This window comes from Gracilinanus agilis, chromosome 4, assembly GCF_016433145.1.
Source record: "Gracilinanus agilis isolate LMUSP501 chromosome 4, AgileGrace, whole genome shotgun sequence".
Taxonomy (NCBI): domain Eukaryota; kingdom Metazoa; phylum Chordata; class Mammalia; order Didelphimorphia; family Didelphidae; genus Gracilinanus; species Gracilinanus agilis.
In genome coordinates this window covers 282,965,585-282,982,744 of record NC_058133.1, presented here as the reverse complement: position 1 = coordinate 282,982,744, position 17,160 = coordinate 282,965,585, and the positions used below count along the sequence as shown (strand labels likewise).

General features: G+C 36.8%; 1 protein-coding gene across 1 annotated transcript in view; it reads left to right on the top strand.

The window, feature by feature from the left end:
- PTCHD4 (patched domain containing 4) overlaps positions 1-17,160 on the top strand; it is a 343,096-nt gene that overhangs the window by 33,960 nt on the left and 291,976 nt on the right. The gene's annotated exons all lie outside the window — the stretch shown is intronic.

Sequence of the window (17,160 nt, the reverse complement as noted above, 5' to 3'; positions counted from 1 at the left end):
GGATCTACCAGTATAGTAAAACTATAAGTATATATGTGTATATATATATATATGTATATATATATATACGTATATATATATTTCATCATTTTACATGCCTGACTCTTCATGACCCCATTTGTGGTTTTCTTTACAAAGATACTAGAGTGATTTTCCTTATCCAGCTCATTTTACAGATGAGAAAACTGAGGCAAACAGTTAAGTTTCCTACTCAGGGTTACACAACTAGAAAGTCTATAGGACTGGACTTGAAATCAGGTTTTCTTGACTCCAAGCTCTTCATTCTAACCCCTACACTATCTGTCATATGTATGTATGCATGTACACATGCATATTTTGGGATGTTTATGCATGTACATATTTATACATATATGTTTATATTTATGTACACAAGTACTTATATTTATATGTATACATATATGCATGTACATTCTAATAAAACAATATGAACTTGCTGTGGTATAATGGAAATGATAATAAATTGGGCATCATGAGATTCTACATTCAGTCTGTATTTCAGTTTCCTCATCTGTAAAATTAGGTCATTGATATCTTTACTATTTGCCTTATGAGGTTGATATAAGAATCAGATTAATCCTTTATAAGATATAAAGCACTATTTACACATCAGCTATTATTGACCACCAACATGACTAAATGATTATCACACGTGGAATCTAAACATGCTATACTCATGGTTGTCTCAATAGTCCACATTCATAGGACTTTAGAGGGGCGTATATTTAGTTACACACATTTTATAGATGAGGAAACTGAGAAATCAAGAGGTTAACTCCAAAGTCACAATCGCAGACTTTCTGGTTTGAAAAGGCTCTTAGTAACCATCTAGCATGGGGCAGCTAGGTGACTTAGTGGCTAGAGTGCTGGACCTGTCTCAGGAAGACTCATCTTCATGAGTTCAAATTTAGCCACTTACTGATTATGTGACCCTGAGCAAGTTGCTTAACTCTGTTTGCCTCTGTTCTTCATCTGTAAAATGAACAGGAGAAGATAATGATAAAATGGCAAGCCATTTTAGTACCTCTGCCACAAAAAAAAACCCAAATGGGGTCACAAATATTTGGATACAACTGAAACAACTCAACAACAAAAGCAACTATCTAGCACAACTGAAAACTATAAAAGAATGCCTTTCTGCAAGGTAACCAACAGAAATCCATATATCCTATGAACCAAAGTCTTGTAATACAGGGAAATCAACCACTTCCTGAGACAATTTGTTACCCTCTTAGATATTTCTAATTGCTAATTAGCATCTCCCCATATTAAACTTTAGTTTCCCTGGCTGGTTTCCTAGTCTACCAACTCATGTAGTTCCCCACTCAAATCCCACTCAGAGTTTACCATACTCCAAGATCTGGGGCCAGTCCCATGCCTAAGCAATGGATTCCCAGAGATCTATATATTGGCCACTATCATGCCACCAGCCCGTCACCCTGCCTGTTGGGCACGTTCTTACTTTATTCTACTTTGTTTCTAAGAATGTCAGTCCTGGACAATAGGTCCTCATCTTGCTCTATCTCCCTACTATAGAACCCTGACCTGTACCCCAATTCTTCTAGGACTAGGGGGCCCATCCTGGAATCCTGCCCTCAAGGCTGGCTTCCTGCTACCTGGTGCCATATTCCTTCTCACACCTACCAAAACCTAACATCATTTGCCTATGTGCCTGGTCCTCTGAATATTGCCAGACTATCTTGATGCTCTGCTCCACCTGCCTTCTAGGACACCCACCTGCTGCCCACAGCTAGACCTATCTCCCTGCTGCCAACCATCTGTCTTTTTGGATCTTTGCCTATTGCCTGCTGTCATTCTCCCTTGACACACCCTCCACCTGTCAGACCAGTTGCCTGCTACAGGGACCTTGCTGGCTCAGCTCTCCTGACTTAGCAGGTCTGCCTAGTCTCCAGTTCCATAACAACTCTGGTCTGATCCATCCCTCTGTCCAACAGAGCTCATTTATTCATAATGACTAATCAGAACTATCTAATCTTTCCATCAGTCTGATTCTTCAGAACTCTGTAAGGCCATTTGGAGCAATTCTAAATCTTAGTGGAGAAAGACAATGGGGAAAGCCTGTGTCTAGATAGTTGGATGATCAATGCAATGCATGCCCTTAATGATAATTTAATTACTTTATCCTAGGGGAATTTCACAGGTCACATGAATGGATTAAATTGAATTACCCACCTGGAATCTGGCCAGGTATGAGTAAACAAAGCTTAAGTCTTGGCTCATTTGATGAAGTCTATCCCCTATCTCATAAGAATATTTTTAAAATGCTCTCTTAGATTGATGGTTTGCATTTCCGACAGTGGGACCAAGAAATGATTTGTTAATGTTAAGTCCTTGGTATGGTGGAAGGACCACTGTTTTGGGGAGTCAAGAGGAACTGGTTTTAAATCCATGTTCTGCAAATCTTCTACCTTGTTAGTTAATTTCCCTCAGCCTCTGTTTCTTTATATATAAAGAAAGAGCATTGGACTAGATGGCCTCTGAGATGTCCTCCATTTCTAATTATGAATGCTGTCTTGCTCTTAGAGATTAAAGAAATTTTCCTTCCCACCCCACCCCCAACACGATGAATTCCTTTATAAATGTCATACCATGCCTTCCTTTGAGAAGCCAAGGATCCAGACCTACTTTTGGTTATAATAACTGAGTGATTTTTTTCTTTATAGTGCCCCCTGTGCAAATTCTGCATTTGTTTAAAAACTGCTAAGTGTTGTACCATTTGTTGTGTTGGAAAGAACCCAGAACTTTGACTTGGAAGACCTTGTGCTGGTATCCTATCTTTGGTATACTTGATAGAGCTATATTAGACAGAGAGTTACAGCCCTGGGCTGCAGGCTGCTTTTTAACATGACTTTGATTTTTAACAGAAAATTGTTTTCCATTTAATTGAATGTTGCCTTAAAAGTAACCAGCATATTAGAGACATAATGGTTATCCTAGAAACTTCTTTTTGGTCAAGTGATACCAATGAAAATCCCCATAAAAGAATCTTTGAGCAACAGAGTTCCCCAAGCCTTCTGGTGTCCAAGGGGCCTCAGAGTAGGTGTGCATGGGCCAGAGACTAAAAGGAGGAAGGAGCAAGGAACTAGAAAGAAGAGAGTGAATGTCAGTCTTTTATTCATAATGACTATCTAATCTTTCCATCAGTCTGGCTCTTCAGGACTCTGTAAAGCCACTTAGAGCAATTCTAAATCTTAGTGGAGAAAGACAATGGGGAAAGCCTGTGTCTTAATAGTTGGATGATTCATGAATGCATGTCCTTAATGGTCCCTTAATTGATTATCCTTGAATACTTTGGAGTCAGAAGGACAAGATTTAGGTTCTGGCTTTGCCCTTTGCTAACTGTGCAGCTATGGGCAGAAGTCACCTCAACTCTTTTAGCCTTCATTTTTCCTAACTTGTAACAAAGGGATAATAAAACTCTTTGTAAATGGTCAAGAATTATAAAAATATGATTATTATTATCATTATAAATTAAGTAGATAAGTAGATGAATGATCAATAAAACTATAATCTGAGAGAGTGGTCTGTAGATTACCAGCCTTTGAGTCAGGAAGAAATCTTCAAGTCTTTAGGGGAGGAAGCAAGGCAGGTAGGGGGATAAATATTGAATAAGTACTTAAAATGTGCCAGAAACTGTGCTAAATGTTTTATAAATATCTCTTTTGATGCTCACAACAACCCTGTGAGGTAGGTGCTACTCTGATCATTATAGTTGAGGAAACTGAGGCAGATGGAGGTTAAGTGACTTGCCCAGAGTCACAGTTACGTAGTGTCTGAAGTCATATTTGAACTCAGGTCTTCTTGATTCCAAACTCAGCTGCACCACATCATTGTCCTGGGACTTTCGTATACTATCTAGGTATGTTACCCTCAGCACAAATGACTTAGCCTCTCTGACAGATAGGCTCATTCTCTGTAAAAATGGTAATCATAATTCTTGGACCTATTTCATAGGTCATTGAGAGGAAAAGACAAGTTGTAAAACATTGGGAAAACATGATGCTAATGCTATTATTGACATACAGGATATCTTAAGAATCTTAGTGTGATTTAAAGCCCTAAAGCTTTAAGCCAGATTAAGACTTTAGAGAGAGAAGCTAAAATGCTCAGTAAACTTGGAGTCATAGCGACTTGTATTCATATCCAGCCTCAGACATTTACTAGCTATGTGACTCTGGACAAGTCACTTAACCATGTTTCGGTCACTCATCCTCAAAGTGAGCTGAAAAAGGAAATGACAAACTATTCCAGTATGTTTGCCAAAATCAACAACAACAACAAAAAAAAACACCCTCAAATGGGGTCACAAAAAATTAGACAAGACTGAAAAACACACAAAAGACTTTCAAGACATCCTATATTTTAACTGACCTAAGGATAGAAGGAACAAATAAACACTTTTTAGGCAAGAAACCATAGTAAATAGAAGACTAACCTTGAAGTAAGGACAATGGAAAGAGCACTCTTTTTGGAGACCATCTCTGGTACTTCCCTTGTGATCTTAGGAAAGTCATTTAATTTCTTTTGTCCTTGATTTTTTTTACCTGTAAAATGAGAGGTTTGGCCTGGTTGACCTCTAAGCTCCATCTAACTCTCAGTCTGTGGTACTGTGATTATTTAATAGTGAAATTAATTGCTGAAGGTAGCCCTGGAATTTCCTCCCCTAGAAAATTTTAGGAATGAGTACCCTTGCTTGGATGATTTAGCTGTAGGCCGGACAGGAGCCAGAGGCCTTGGCTTTATGGCCTATTTAGGTCCCTTCCTGTCTCATGATTGATGCAGGGAGGATATACAGAGCTGACATTATACAATAAACCATTCTGGCAGAGATGGAAAGGAAGCAGTAAAAGGTCAGGAGACGTGTTATGCAGGACTATGTAAGATTTGGTGAGCTTGGAAATATCCTGAAATGTAGAAATTTACATAGTATCCTTTTAGTTGTCTTCTTAATAAAATTTTTCACTTGTATCTTGATTTTACATTGACTAAATTTCCCCCTTTATTCCTTTGCCTCCCTAATCCCAGAGAACCATCTCATATGATAAAAATACATTTTAAAATAAAATAAAAGATCAGCAAAATGATCAATAGAGGGGAAAAACCCCTGAAAGCATGTGGAATATTCTATGGGAATGTACCTCTCATCTCTGCAAAAGAGCAAGGACAGTGTCTTCTCATATCTCTCTTTTTTCTTGGTCATTTTACACCATTCATTTTGAAATCTTTGTGATTTTTGCTTTTGATACTTATATTTCTGCATTAATTGAGTATATTATTTTCCTGGCTCTGCTTATTTCAAGTTCCATAAGTTCATTTAAATATTTCTTTGTATGTTTCTTTGTACAATATTCACCAGATTTATTCATAACAACATAGTAATATTGAAACAGGTACTGCAAATTAGCCATTTACCAATCAGTGGATGTACATTTTGTTTTTAATTCTTTGCTAGCCCCGAAGTTGCAACTCAAAAACACAATCACTTTCTTTTTATTAAGAACTCCTTTAGAGCATATGCCTACTAGTAGAATCTCTGAATCAAATGGCAGGAAATTAGAGTTACTTTGTGGCATAATATTCTTACTGTGTGTGTGTGTGTGTGTGTGTGTGTGTGTGTGTGTGTGTGTGATGTAAAAGCACTGGGGGATGAGTTGTTAGCCAAGCATCCTTAATAGTATTGGCCTCTCTGTCCCCTGGTGCTTTTTCTCTGAAGCTGAGCTCCCATTTCAATCAATCAGATGCTGTTTGACAGAATTTTGATGATTTTGTCATTTGGAATGCATGTCAAGAACTCTCAGAAATCCCATCCCTCTATGTTTTCTGTGCCTGCATTTTCAACAGTTTATAATTTGCCCATTTAAATGGGAAAGTACTCCCCTATCTTATGGAGTGTCACACCAAAAAAAGTGGAAAATGTATGTTTTCTGACAGAAAATAGTCACTTATTTAAAAATGATGGGGAATGTTGCTGTGCCAAGATTTGGAACCCAAGACTCCAACAACAGACAGACAGAAATGTAGAGATAGACAGAAACAGAGACAAAAACAGAGAGGGCAAGAGTAGGAAATGAGAGCAAGACAAAGGGGAGGGAACATTGCAAAGGGAAAGATGGAATAGGAAAGAGAGAAGGGTGCAGATAAATAGAGAGACAAGGGGAGGAAATAAGAGGGAACAAGAAAAAAGGAGGAAGAAAGAGGGAGGGAGTATGATGGAGAGTGTAGGAGGGAGAGAGAAAAAGAGAGTGAGAGACAGAGAAATTAGAGTAAAAAAAGTTGAGCTTTTTGTTCTATTTTTTCCTTATGATTCATAGGATTATAGATCTCTCTATCAAAAAGTATTTATTAAGCATTTACTATGAACTAGGCACTGGGGACTCAAGTACAAAGAATGAAACAATCCCTACTTTCCCATAGCTCATATTCTAATAGTAGAGACAATACAAAATAAAATATACCCAACAAAATATAACATGAAAAAATAATACATGCCAAATGGTTTATAGAAAATATGTAGACTATGTTTTGGAAAGGAGAGAAGTAGTAGCTGAGAGGACAGGGCATAAAGACACCCACCTAGCACCCAGTCCAACAGTTCTGTGAACACCTCTTTCAACTGTCAGTTTCTCAGTTTCTCACTTAATAATGGCTGTAGCATCAAAGATGCTCCTTTAGTGGAAGCTCAAATTCAAAAGGAAATAAGGCAAACGTGTCAAGTTGGATCACAGAGTTAGACTGCAAACCCCAGGTGTTTTGTTTTGTTCCTTAGTTGGGGGCAGGGCGTCTGTACATCCCTTCAGATGGACTGGTCTCCTAGAGAAGGAGAAAATTACTAGAAATGGTATAAGAAGGACCCTGTTACTGTGATGTCTTGGAAATTTCAAGCAGCAGGAAATTCGAAATGTCATTTTCTTTCCTTTTCAGAGTCTAAAATTGTTCCCTTCATGAAACTGCCTCAGGATGCCAGTGCACAAATTAAAATATTAATGAAAATACACATATTGGCTACAGTTAGTATTGCATTAAATCCCCTTAGGGATGTACCCCATAGAAAGATAAAGAAAGAAGGGGAGAAAGGGGAAAGGGGAGGGTGAGCGTTAAGATAATTTGGAAAGTATTAGGTCTTTCTGAGTCTGTGATTTGTCCCTCTTCCCATTTCCTTTATTTTTTAAATCTTACATATTGAGGGAGCTGTAGTTCAGCTTTTGTACCGAAGAGGAAAAATTATCTCTTTTGATCCATGGACAAGAATTATGTGTAAATGTTGTAGTGTCTTTGGGATAGCCTCTTCCGCCTCTTTGCATCCTCCTAACTGTACCAGCAAGAGCCAAGCATCTTTGTATTGGTAAATATTTTTGTCTAGTGACACATTTTATTCTCTTTTTTGAATGTTAGGCTTCTGTCATATGTGTGTGTATGATATGTGAAGAAAAGCAAATGTATTGAATATAAAAAATATAATTCAAAAAATCTCATCCAATATTTTGCCAAGGTTAACTCATGCTTATCACACCTCCTGTGATGGTAGATATCACTCTAATCATCTCCAGAGATGACTAGTAAGGCCAAAGGGAAGCATAGGAATGATGACATGTCTAAGATCACACTTTGAAATGATGATGGGGGTGAGGGGGATAAGAAACAGAAAATTTAAATTTATAGTTCTATTTTCAGAATGTTGAAAGTTACAAAATGAGGTCTCTGCTAGCATAATTAAAATAATTTAAGAATGAATCTGTGAATAAATGAAAGAATGAATGAATGAATGAATGAATGAATGAATGAAAAATCATTTACTAAGTATCTACTACATGCCAGATACTAGGTTAGATGGTCAAGATTCAAAAACAAAGTTCAGAAAATAATGGAGTTAGGCAGAGTTAGGAAGAGAGTTTTAGATTGAGAATTATAGGGATAGTGTATGGAATTATGTAGCATCTAATTGTTTTTCCTTTTCAAAAAGTCATGGTATTCGATTTATTCTTTCCAAAGCAAGAAGGAGATGTATATCTAAGGGGGCTAAATGGCAAAGTGCTCAAGGTAAGTAGCTGGATGGTAGGTTAAACAGTCCGAGAAATATTTTAGACCATATCATTGATTATCTATTTAGATATCTACATATAAATCCATATATATGTAATAGTATTAAGACTTGCGTAGCACTCACAACAACCCCATAATGTAAATATTATTAGCCCTGTATTATAGATGAGGAAATTAAGTCTAAATGTCTTTATTTGACTTGCCTATGGTCAGAGAGTAAATACTTAAGAAAGGATTCAAACATGGGTCTTGCTGACTCCAAGTTCAGGGCTTTATCCACTACAATGAGTGAAGAAGCCTTGGCTTATGCCTGCCTTTGTATAGTTGCGTAATAGATGAAGATTTTTTAAAATCATACTGAAAATGGAGTCAGAAGGTGAGCTTTCAACATAGTTCTGCTAATAACCACTGATGCATCCTAGATAAGGCATCCCATTTTTCTTAACCTCAGTTTCCTCATCTGTAAAATGAGAAGCCTAGAAGCTCCTAAGGTTGTAAGTCTTATTTCTGAGTTTCTTCTCAATTCTAATTCCAAGAATTAATGGAAAGGCTGGTTGGGGGCAGGAAATCTTCTCTATTATTGTGGAAATTGAAATTAAAGGAAACCCTTTCACACATTTAGAAATTTTATGTGTGTGGTTCCCAATGTGTCTTAGCTTCCTAAGAAGCATGTCATGAATTCCATGATTGCCTTTTTTATTCCTCTATGCCTTTTTTCTTCAACACTCAACAGATATTTTATTTATAGTGCACAATCTCAAATGCTAGGGAAGATATAAACATATTCCTTTTCTCACATGATCCTTCATGTCCAGAATGCTTTTCTTCTTTATTTTGTTTTAGTAGAATCCTTTAAGACACAATGACACACCTCCTACATGAAACTTTTGGTGGTTGATTCAGGACCAATTTCCTAACCTCGAATTTTCTTTTATCTTACTAGACTTCTTTCATAATAAAATCATTCATTTAGGACTGGAAGGAACTATGGAGACACTTGATTGACTTATGAGGAAGCTGAGACATAGAAAAGTTAGGTAATAAGGCAACAGCTAATAAATGTATGAAACAGGATTTGAACCAAGGTCTTTCTGAAACCAAATACAATGCTCTGTCTGCTACAGTGCTAATCATATTTGTGGTTTCTGACTGCTTAGTAGTATTCCAATAAAGTTATATGCCATAATTTGTTTAGCCATTTCACAATCAATGGACGTCTATTTTGTTTCCAGTTAACTGCTATCACAAAAAGTGCTGCTATAAATATTTTGTTGTGTATAAGGAAACTTTATTTTTTTATTAATGACTCCCTTAGGGTATATGGCTCATAGTGGAATCTCTTAGTCAAATTTTAGCCACTTTACTGCATATTATTCTTAGAGTGTGTCTAATATAAAAGCATTGAATGGTGTTTATGTTGCCTCCATTTTTATCCTTTTAGTGCAGTAATATATAAATTTTTGAAGGCAAATACTGTTTTTGTTTTTGTATCCTTTGAACCCAACACAGTCCCTGAAATATACTGACTCTTCATGACCCTATTTGGGATCTTCTTGGCAAAGATACTGGAGTGTTTGTCATTTCCTTTCCCTGCTCATTTGATACATGAAGAATTGAGGCAAACGAGATTAAATGACTAGCCCAGAGTCACACATTAGAGGCCAGATGTGAACTCAGGAAGATGAGTTTTTTCCTGATTCCAAGCCCAGTCCTTTATCCACTATATCACATAAAAGGCCTTTAATAAATATTAGTGAGATTTAATTTGTTAAATAGAAGATATGGTTCCTGCCCTCAAAGAGTCTATCTTTGGGTTTCTTCTGTTAGATAATAAAACATTAATATCTCTTGACATGACAGCTAAAAGATGACTCACTCATCACCAACAAGTATAGTAGAAGTCAAATAGGCACCAGGACTTCCCTCTGGCTAAAATTCCCTGGTTAGAACTAAGAAAAAAGACCAAACCTGTCAATTACCCTCAATCTGGTTTAGCCCATTTGCTGAGATGGTTTTGCCAGGGTGTGGCCACTATACAAGCTGCAGCTTCTTAAAGCCACAGAGCTGGGATAGCAGGTGGACACCAAAGGACAAAAGCAGCCTTGAAAAGGGCTCGGCAACTTCTCACACCAGAGGTACTAGTCTTCCCCGAACACCTCTTATACTCCATTTTTTCTTGATATTGAATATGTGTCCTACCAATCAAAAATTATTATACATTTGTTATTAGTGCTATCTATGTGCAGAATATAAAGGAATGTAGAGGAAGAGAGCACTGTATGCATACCCCACTATTTACAAGAAAGAATGATCGCTATCACAAGAGCATCCGATTTGAGGTAAGAAAACATGGATTTTAGTACCAACTTCTATCTGTGTGGCCTTTGACAAGTCATTTTGTTTCATAAGCTTTAATTTCTTCATCTGCGTTTGTGGAAGTGAGGTCCTTTCTAGCTTTGATCCTTATGAACCTATTGTTGACATGCCTATTTATTATTATGTTTTTTAAATAAACAAAATATAAACAAAAAATTAAATAAAACAAAATAAATAAAAATGTCCTTTTGAAGGCAGGAACTTGGAGTTCCATGACTAGTAGGTAATAGATTCTCAAGAATGACTATGGATCTTGGACAAAAGGTACCAATCCAATAATGTACAATGTCCTATTTGCCGTTCTTCATGTGTGATGCTCAATCTCCTACTTCCATGCATTTTTATTGGCTTTGCTTCCATCTTTTAGTTTCCTTGGTTTATTTCCAGATTCTGTTCAAATTCTACCTTCTACAAGAGGTTTTGCTCAGTCACAGGCAGGGATAGTACAGTGATGGGCAAACTACGGCCAGCAGGCCAGATGTGGCCCCCTGAAATTATTCCTAATCTGACGAATACAATGAGTAGGATAAAATACAATGAAATTTTGAAAGAGTTGTCTTGGAAACAGACTGATAGATGAGCATTTTCTTTTCTTTGGCCCCCTCTTTAAAAAGTTTGCCCATCACTGGTATAGTAGATAGAGTGCTGGGAGTGGAATCAAAAAACTTTGAATTTAATTCTAGTTTCAGACATATTCAAGCCATGTGACCCTTCCGAAGTAACTTGCCTTCTGTCTGTTTTAGTTTCCTCCTCTGTAAAATAGAGATAATAGCACTCTCTTCCTTTGGGTTGTTATGAGGATGAAATTAGATATTTGTAAAGTTCTTAGCACAGTGAAAATTAATAGGTATTTAATGATGTTTCCTTCCTTCCTGTCTCCTTCCATGTATACTCAATGTCTTCCCTCTGAGATGATCTTCCATATATGTTGATGTAAAACATAGTTTTTTGTGTATTATCTCTCACATTATAATATGAGCTCCTTGAAGACTGGGGCCATTTTGTTGCCTTCCTTTGTATCTCCATTGTTAACAGAGAGCCTGAAACATAATAACCTCTCAAAAATATGTGTTGACTGACTCAGTGATATAGTTTTTGTTTTTTCCACAAATAGGGCATTTTTTAGTGTGCTGAGAAGAGGGTGGGAAATTACCAATGATTTGAGTAAAAGTCAAATCAACCCCAATTTCAGGAATCACCAACCTGCCTTTGCCTTATTCCTTTCACTCTCAAAGCACCTTTTCAGAAGGGGAATGGGAGTTGAATGAGTTCCATGTTGTGTCCAGGGCCGGCTCCACTCCCCAGAAGGGGGACAGCTAGTCTGAATAACTTGACTAGAATTTCTAGATGTCTAGTAGAAGAGTGCATACTTCACATGCTGGCTTATATCCTCTGCAACCTAGAGCATTGGCTCTGGAATCAGAGGAACTAGATTCCAATCTTTCCTCTGGCACTTTACCCTGTCATCTTTGGGAAGACATTTAACCTCTTTGGACCTCAATTTCTATAAGAATAAAATGAAATGGTTTAATTAGATGACCTCAGAGGTTTCACATAGCTCTAGTTTTATGATCCTTGTATGTCTCACTTGGCTTATCAAGAGAAGAGTTTGGAAGAGATGGTTCCTAAGATGCTGTCTAACTCTACTACTTGAATTCTCTGGTTTGGGGTTGATGAGAGAAGGTGATATTTACACTACTCAACAAACGCCATTAGCCTACCTTCACCATATTCTATTGACCTTAAGATCACAAAAATAAATTTTGAATGCCTAGTATATACTGTTTTAGCTCAGAATGTGGTCTCTGTCTAGTCTTGGATGTAAAAGATTCCATCTGACCTACTAGAAGGCTATTTTTTCCTACTGCAAAAATGTCTGTGAAGCTTGTTGTTTCTGTCCTTCCTATAGTTTAAGCACTAACACTTCCCACAAAATTGAATCAGTGGGTGTTAAACTCCCCCGGGAATGTTCTCTGGACCCAGATTCAGCCTTGTGCTAATCTACAAAAGTGAATTCCCACCTTAGAAGCTAGAATTCTAATTAAAATAGGACATGTAGAAAGTTTTCAGCTCAGCTGCATGAATTTTTAGGTTCTTTTTAAAAATGATCTTGTACCTTAATGAATAACACAATCATATAAGCCTACATTTAACATGATATATTTTTAAAACAATTTATATGTACATTTTGTCTATAACCCCTTATTATTTACCCCCTCCACATTACCTTTTGTTGAACTCTATATTTGTAAATATATTTTTATTTTCATCTTGTCTTAGTATTATACTATTCTTCAGAATCTGCAATCTTTACTATGAATTATATTCTTCTTAGTGCTTATACTTATCATCTTAGTCACATTATAATATCCCATTATATTGCTAAACTATAGGTTATTTTAGCTCTTTACCAATTGTTGTGCACAGAAGTGTTTCCATTTCTTTGTAACTTCAAAAGTGTATATTATATCTATGGATAAAGTAGTTATTGAGTACTTGCTGTATTCCAGCCAGTTGTCACTGTTCTCTCTCTCTCTCTCCTCTCTCCCTCCTACCTTTCACTTTCTAAATATGCATATATACACACACATACATACGACAGGGGACAGGGCATATTTTGTATATACATATGTATATAGGTATAGTATGTGTTTAAATGTACATACATTTGAATGTATATGCATATGTACATGTGATACATACATGAGTGTATGGGGGTGGGGAATGAAAGGGCAAACCAATTCCTGATACAGATTTCCAATATTTTATATTCCCTATTGATGTTACTGATTCCTCATAAGAATATAACCTAGCCCATTGACAGGGTAGGAGCTGGTCAAACACAAAATATTTAGAGAACCATAAGAAAAGTTGCATGAACTGATGGAGATGAAATAAGCAGAACCAAGAAAACAACGTACATGGCATAGATGAAAATAACTCTGAAAGGCATCTGAATTCTGATTACTTATAATGAATAATTTTTGCTCAGAGAAGCATCGTCTCAGGAGTAAGACGAAGCTATCTTGGCACAAAGAACTTATCAACACTAGAACTCTCCACCTCTCAGGGGGTAGAAAAAGAGACATAAAATGTCATTATAGTTAAGATTTAGACCAAAGGAAAACTTTCCCACTTAAAAGCCATGGTTCACTGGAAATGTTAATATTGAAATGAATTTATATTTCTTTTGATATCAATATCTTAGATATTTTTCATATTAAATAAATATTGATATTGTTTCAAAAATTTATATGGACTTAGATGATAGTTAACATAGCATAGAAAAATCTCAGAATCAAAAAGAAGGAGGTTCATGTTCTGTCTTCGATATATAATGGTTGTGTAATCTTATGCACAGCCCTTGAATTCTTAGATTTTCAGACAACACTCTAAGATGACCAGTTGGAAAAATGAATAAATAAAAAATTGCACCTCTTTATAGACTATAAGCTCCTTGAGGACAAGTATAATTTTTGTCTATGTTTCTCTAGAATCTTATATGGGGCCTGTTGTTTAATGAATGCTTGTTTTTTTTTTTTTGTTTGTTTTTTAAACCCTTAACTTCTATGTATTGGCTCCTTGGCGGAGGAGTGGTAAGGGTGGGCAATGGAGGTCAAGTGACTCACCCAGAGTCACACAGCTGGGAAGTGTCTGATGCCGGATTTGAACCTAGGACCTCCCGTCTTTAGGCCTGACTCTCAGTCCACTGAGCTACCCAGCTGCTTGATGAATGCTTGTTAATGGCTTGATTAATTGTTTGGCCTACATTAATACAAGGAATTTCCTCACCAGAAATTTTCTAGAGCAAAGAAATTACAGTGTGAACCCTACTCCTATCCATGTGATATACTTGTTTCAGTGGGAGGAGTTTCCTGCATGGAAAACACTGGGAACAGAGTTTTGTCTATGATGTGTGTGTGAAAGAGGTAGAAGAGAGGACGGTCATGGAAAGGAAAAAGTTTCCTTGTGTCTTGGATATCTGAATTACTTTTATTTTTCTTATACTTTCACTATACATGATAGACCAAAAAGGATACTATATTTTTTAAAACCCTTACCTTCTGCCTTAGAACTGATACTAGTATTGGTTCCACAGCAGAAGAGAGGTAAGGGCTAGATAATTGGGGTCAAGTGATTTGCCTACAGTCACACAACTATTGACAGATATATGTGTATATATATACACATATATGCACATACATACACACACAAAGATGGTTTTGTTTTCTTTATTATACCTTATAAGCAGTATTCCCAATAATGGGATATTTGGTTCAATAGATATGATTATTTTAATGATTCTTATTATTTATTAATTTTACCTTAAAGTACCATTTCTGAAAAGAGTGGAACAGCCTGGGGCAGGTTGCTTTTCCTTAACTGTAAGATAGTGTATGTCTCTTTGGAGTTTCTCTTGCTTGCAAATAGCCTTTAGCAATGCTAGGAAGTAGAGGTCATTTAAGAAACTGAGAACTAATCCTCAAGAACTTTCCTACTGAGGAGAATTCATGGCACACTGTATTCTAAGAACTAGGAAGAAAAAAATTGGGTTGACTCCTTCATTGATTCTTCCATGACTTTGTAAGAGAAGTGTTTACTTTATCAATCCAGATTATATCACAAATGTATCACTTTAAAAACTGTTACAGCCTTTACTGCTCTATATGACCTGACATTACTGAATTATCCCTAGCCAAACAGATGTAAGATTTGTGTATGTGCCCACATAATAGATGTGTGTTCACATAGACTGTCTAAATGTGGCTTGTGAGGAACATTGATAAGTATCCCTGGAATCTTGCCTGCCCTCCAAAGGAGATTGAGATGCCTGCCTTAAGGACAGCCTGAGAAAGACCAAGAGGCTTAGATTTTTTTTCCTGTAGTTTCTGAGATGGCTATGAGACAAGAAATATATCTATTTAAGGGGCAGCTGGGTAGCTCAGTGGATTGAGAGCCAGGCCTAGGTTCTTCAAATCCGGCCTCAGACACTTCCCAGCTGTGTGACCCTGGGTAAGTCACTTGACCCCCATTGCCCGCCCTTACCACTCTTCCACCTAGGAGCCAACACACAGAAGTTAAGGGTTTAAAAATGTAAAAAAAAAATATTACATATATATATATATATNTCAAACCAAGAATGAGGGTTTCCTATTTCCGGCAAGGGGAAATTTCCTTAAGTCTATAATAATAGCTAGTATTTTTATAATATTTTAAGGTTTTCAAAGTACATTATACATATTAAGAATATATTCAGAGTGTCCCAAAAATTTTTGGGAGGGAACCATCCTCTTCTCCAGTTCTACCACTCCCAAAGTCTGTGTGTGTGTGTGTGTGTGTTGTGTTTCTATATGTCTCTTTCTCTGGGTCGCTGGGTTTTTCTCTATATCTATGTCTCTAACTATCTCTCTGTTGCTTTGTTTCTATTTTTCTTTCTATCTCTATGCCTCTGTCTCTGTCTCTATCTGCCTCTCTGCCTGCCTGCCTGCCTGCCTGCCTATCTCTCTCTCTCTCTCTCTCTCTCTCTCTCTCTCTCTCTCTCTCTCTCTCTCTCTCTCTCTCTCTCTCTTCTATGACTCCAGTCTGCACCATAGTCTAGAGCTAAGAATGTGACAGAAACACAAAGAATTTTACTAGGACCAGTGTTTCTTCATCAATTAGGAGGGTTTCATGCTCTAATGTTAGCTCAAAACATAGATTACACCAACAAATACAGAAGCTATGTCAAAAAGGGTAGGCAGCATTCCATACAAATAGTTTCCTACTTGTATATCAAGAAAATATTCTTCAACATCTATACTGTAGAGAAAAAATTATTCATAATAATATGATAATTAGTAATCAGAATTCAGCTGCCTTTCAGAGTTGTTTGTATCTTTTTCATCATGTGCATTGTTCTCTCAGTTCTGTTTCCTTCATTCTGTTTGTCTATCAATTACGCAGACTATGGAGTAGGTGGTATGTTCTCATGTGGAATCAATAATATCACTTGGGAATATGGGATAATGAAAAAGAAATCTGAACCAAGGATAAGAATTTTGCCTTTCCCTTCTCCCTTTGCCTCTATGTATAGACAAAAATGTGGAATTAATAATTTTCAAATGATCTCTAAAGTGTCTTATATGTTTATAATCGTGAGAATCTTAGAGTCCCTTAATGTAGCCATTGAGAAAAGAGCAGGACAACTAGACACCCTTAATGTAGTCATTGAGAAGAGAGTATGGTAACTTGAGAGATTAGAAATGAAAGGACCATATTAGGAGTCAGAGTGAAGGCAGAGAATGGAATGAGAGAAACTCTGCATTCGTTCCCTGTATTATTAGGTCACCTTTATTTTTATTTGTGACAGTATCCATTTGGTAGCTGTGGTCTGGGTATAATAGTGATGACACATCCTTTTAGTTAAAATGAGATAAAAATAACTAATTTAACCTTGTTCATTTCCCTACTATGAAAATAAAGGAAGTTCTGTCTACAGTTTTCATGAATCTCTGCATTGCTATCTTCAGTGCATCTCTCATTGCAGCTTTTCTTTCATGTTCAATCCTTATGTACCTCCCCAGTGTACCTTGTGCTCTTATATAGTCCCTTGCTGCCCATGTCCCTTATTGTTCTGTCCCACTCAGGGTCATTCTCCCTGGACAAGACAGACTTTTCCAGACCGTTTCCTAATCATCTCTGACTTATCCATAAAAACTTACCTCT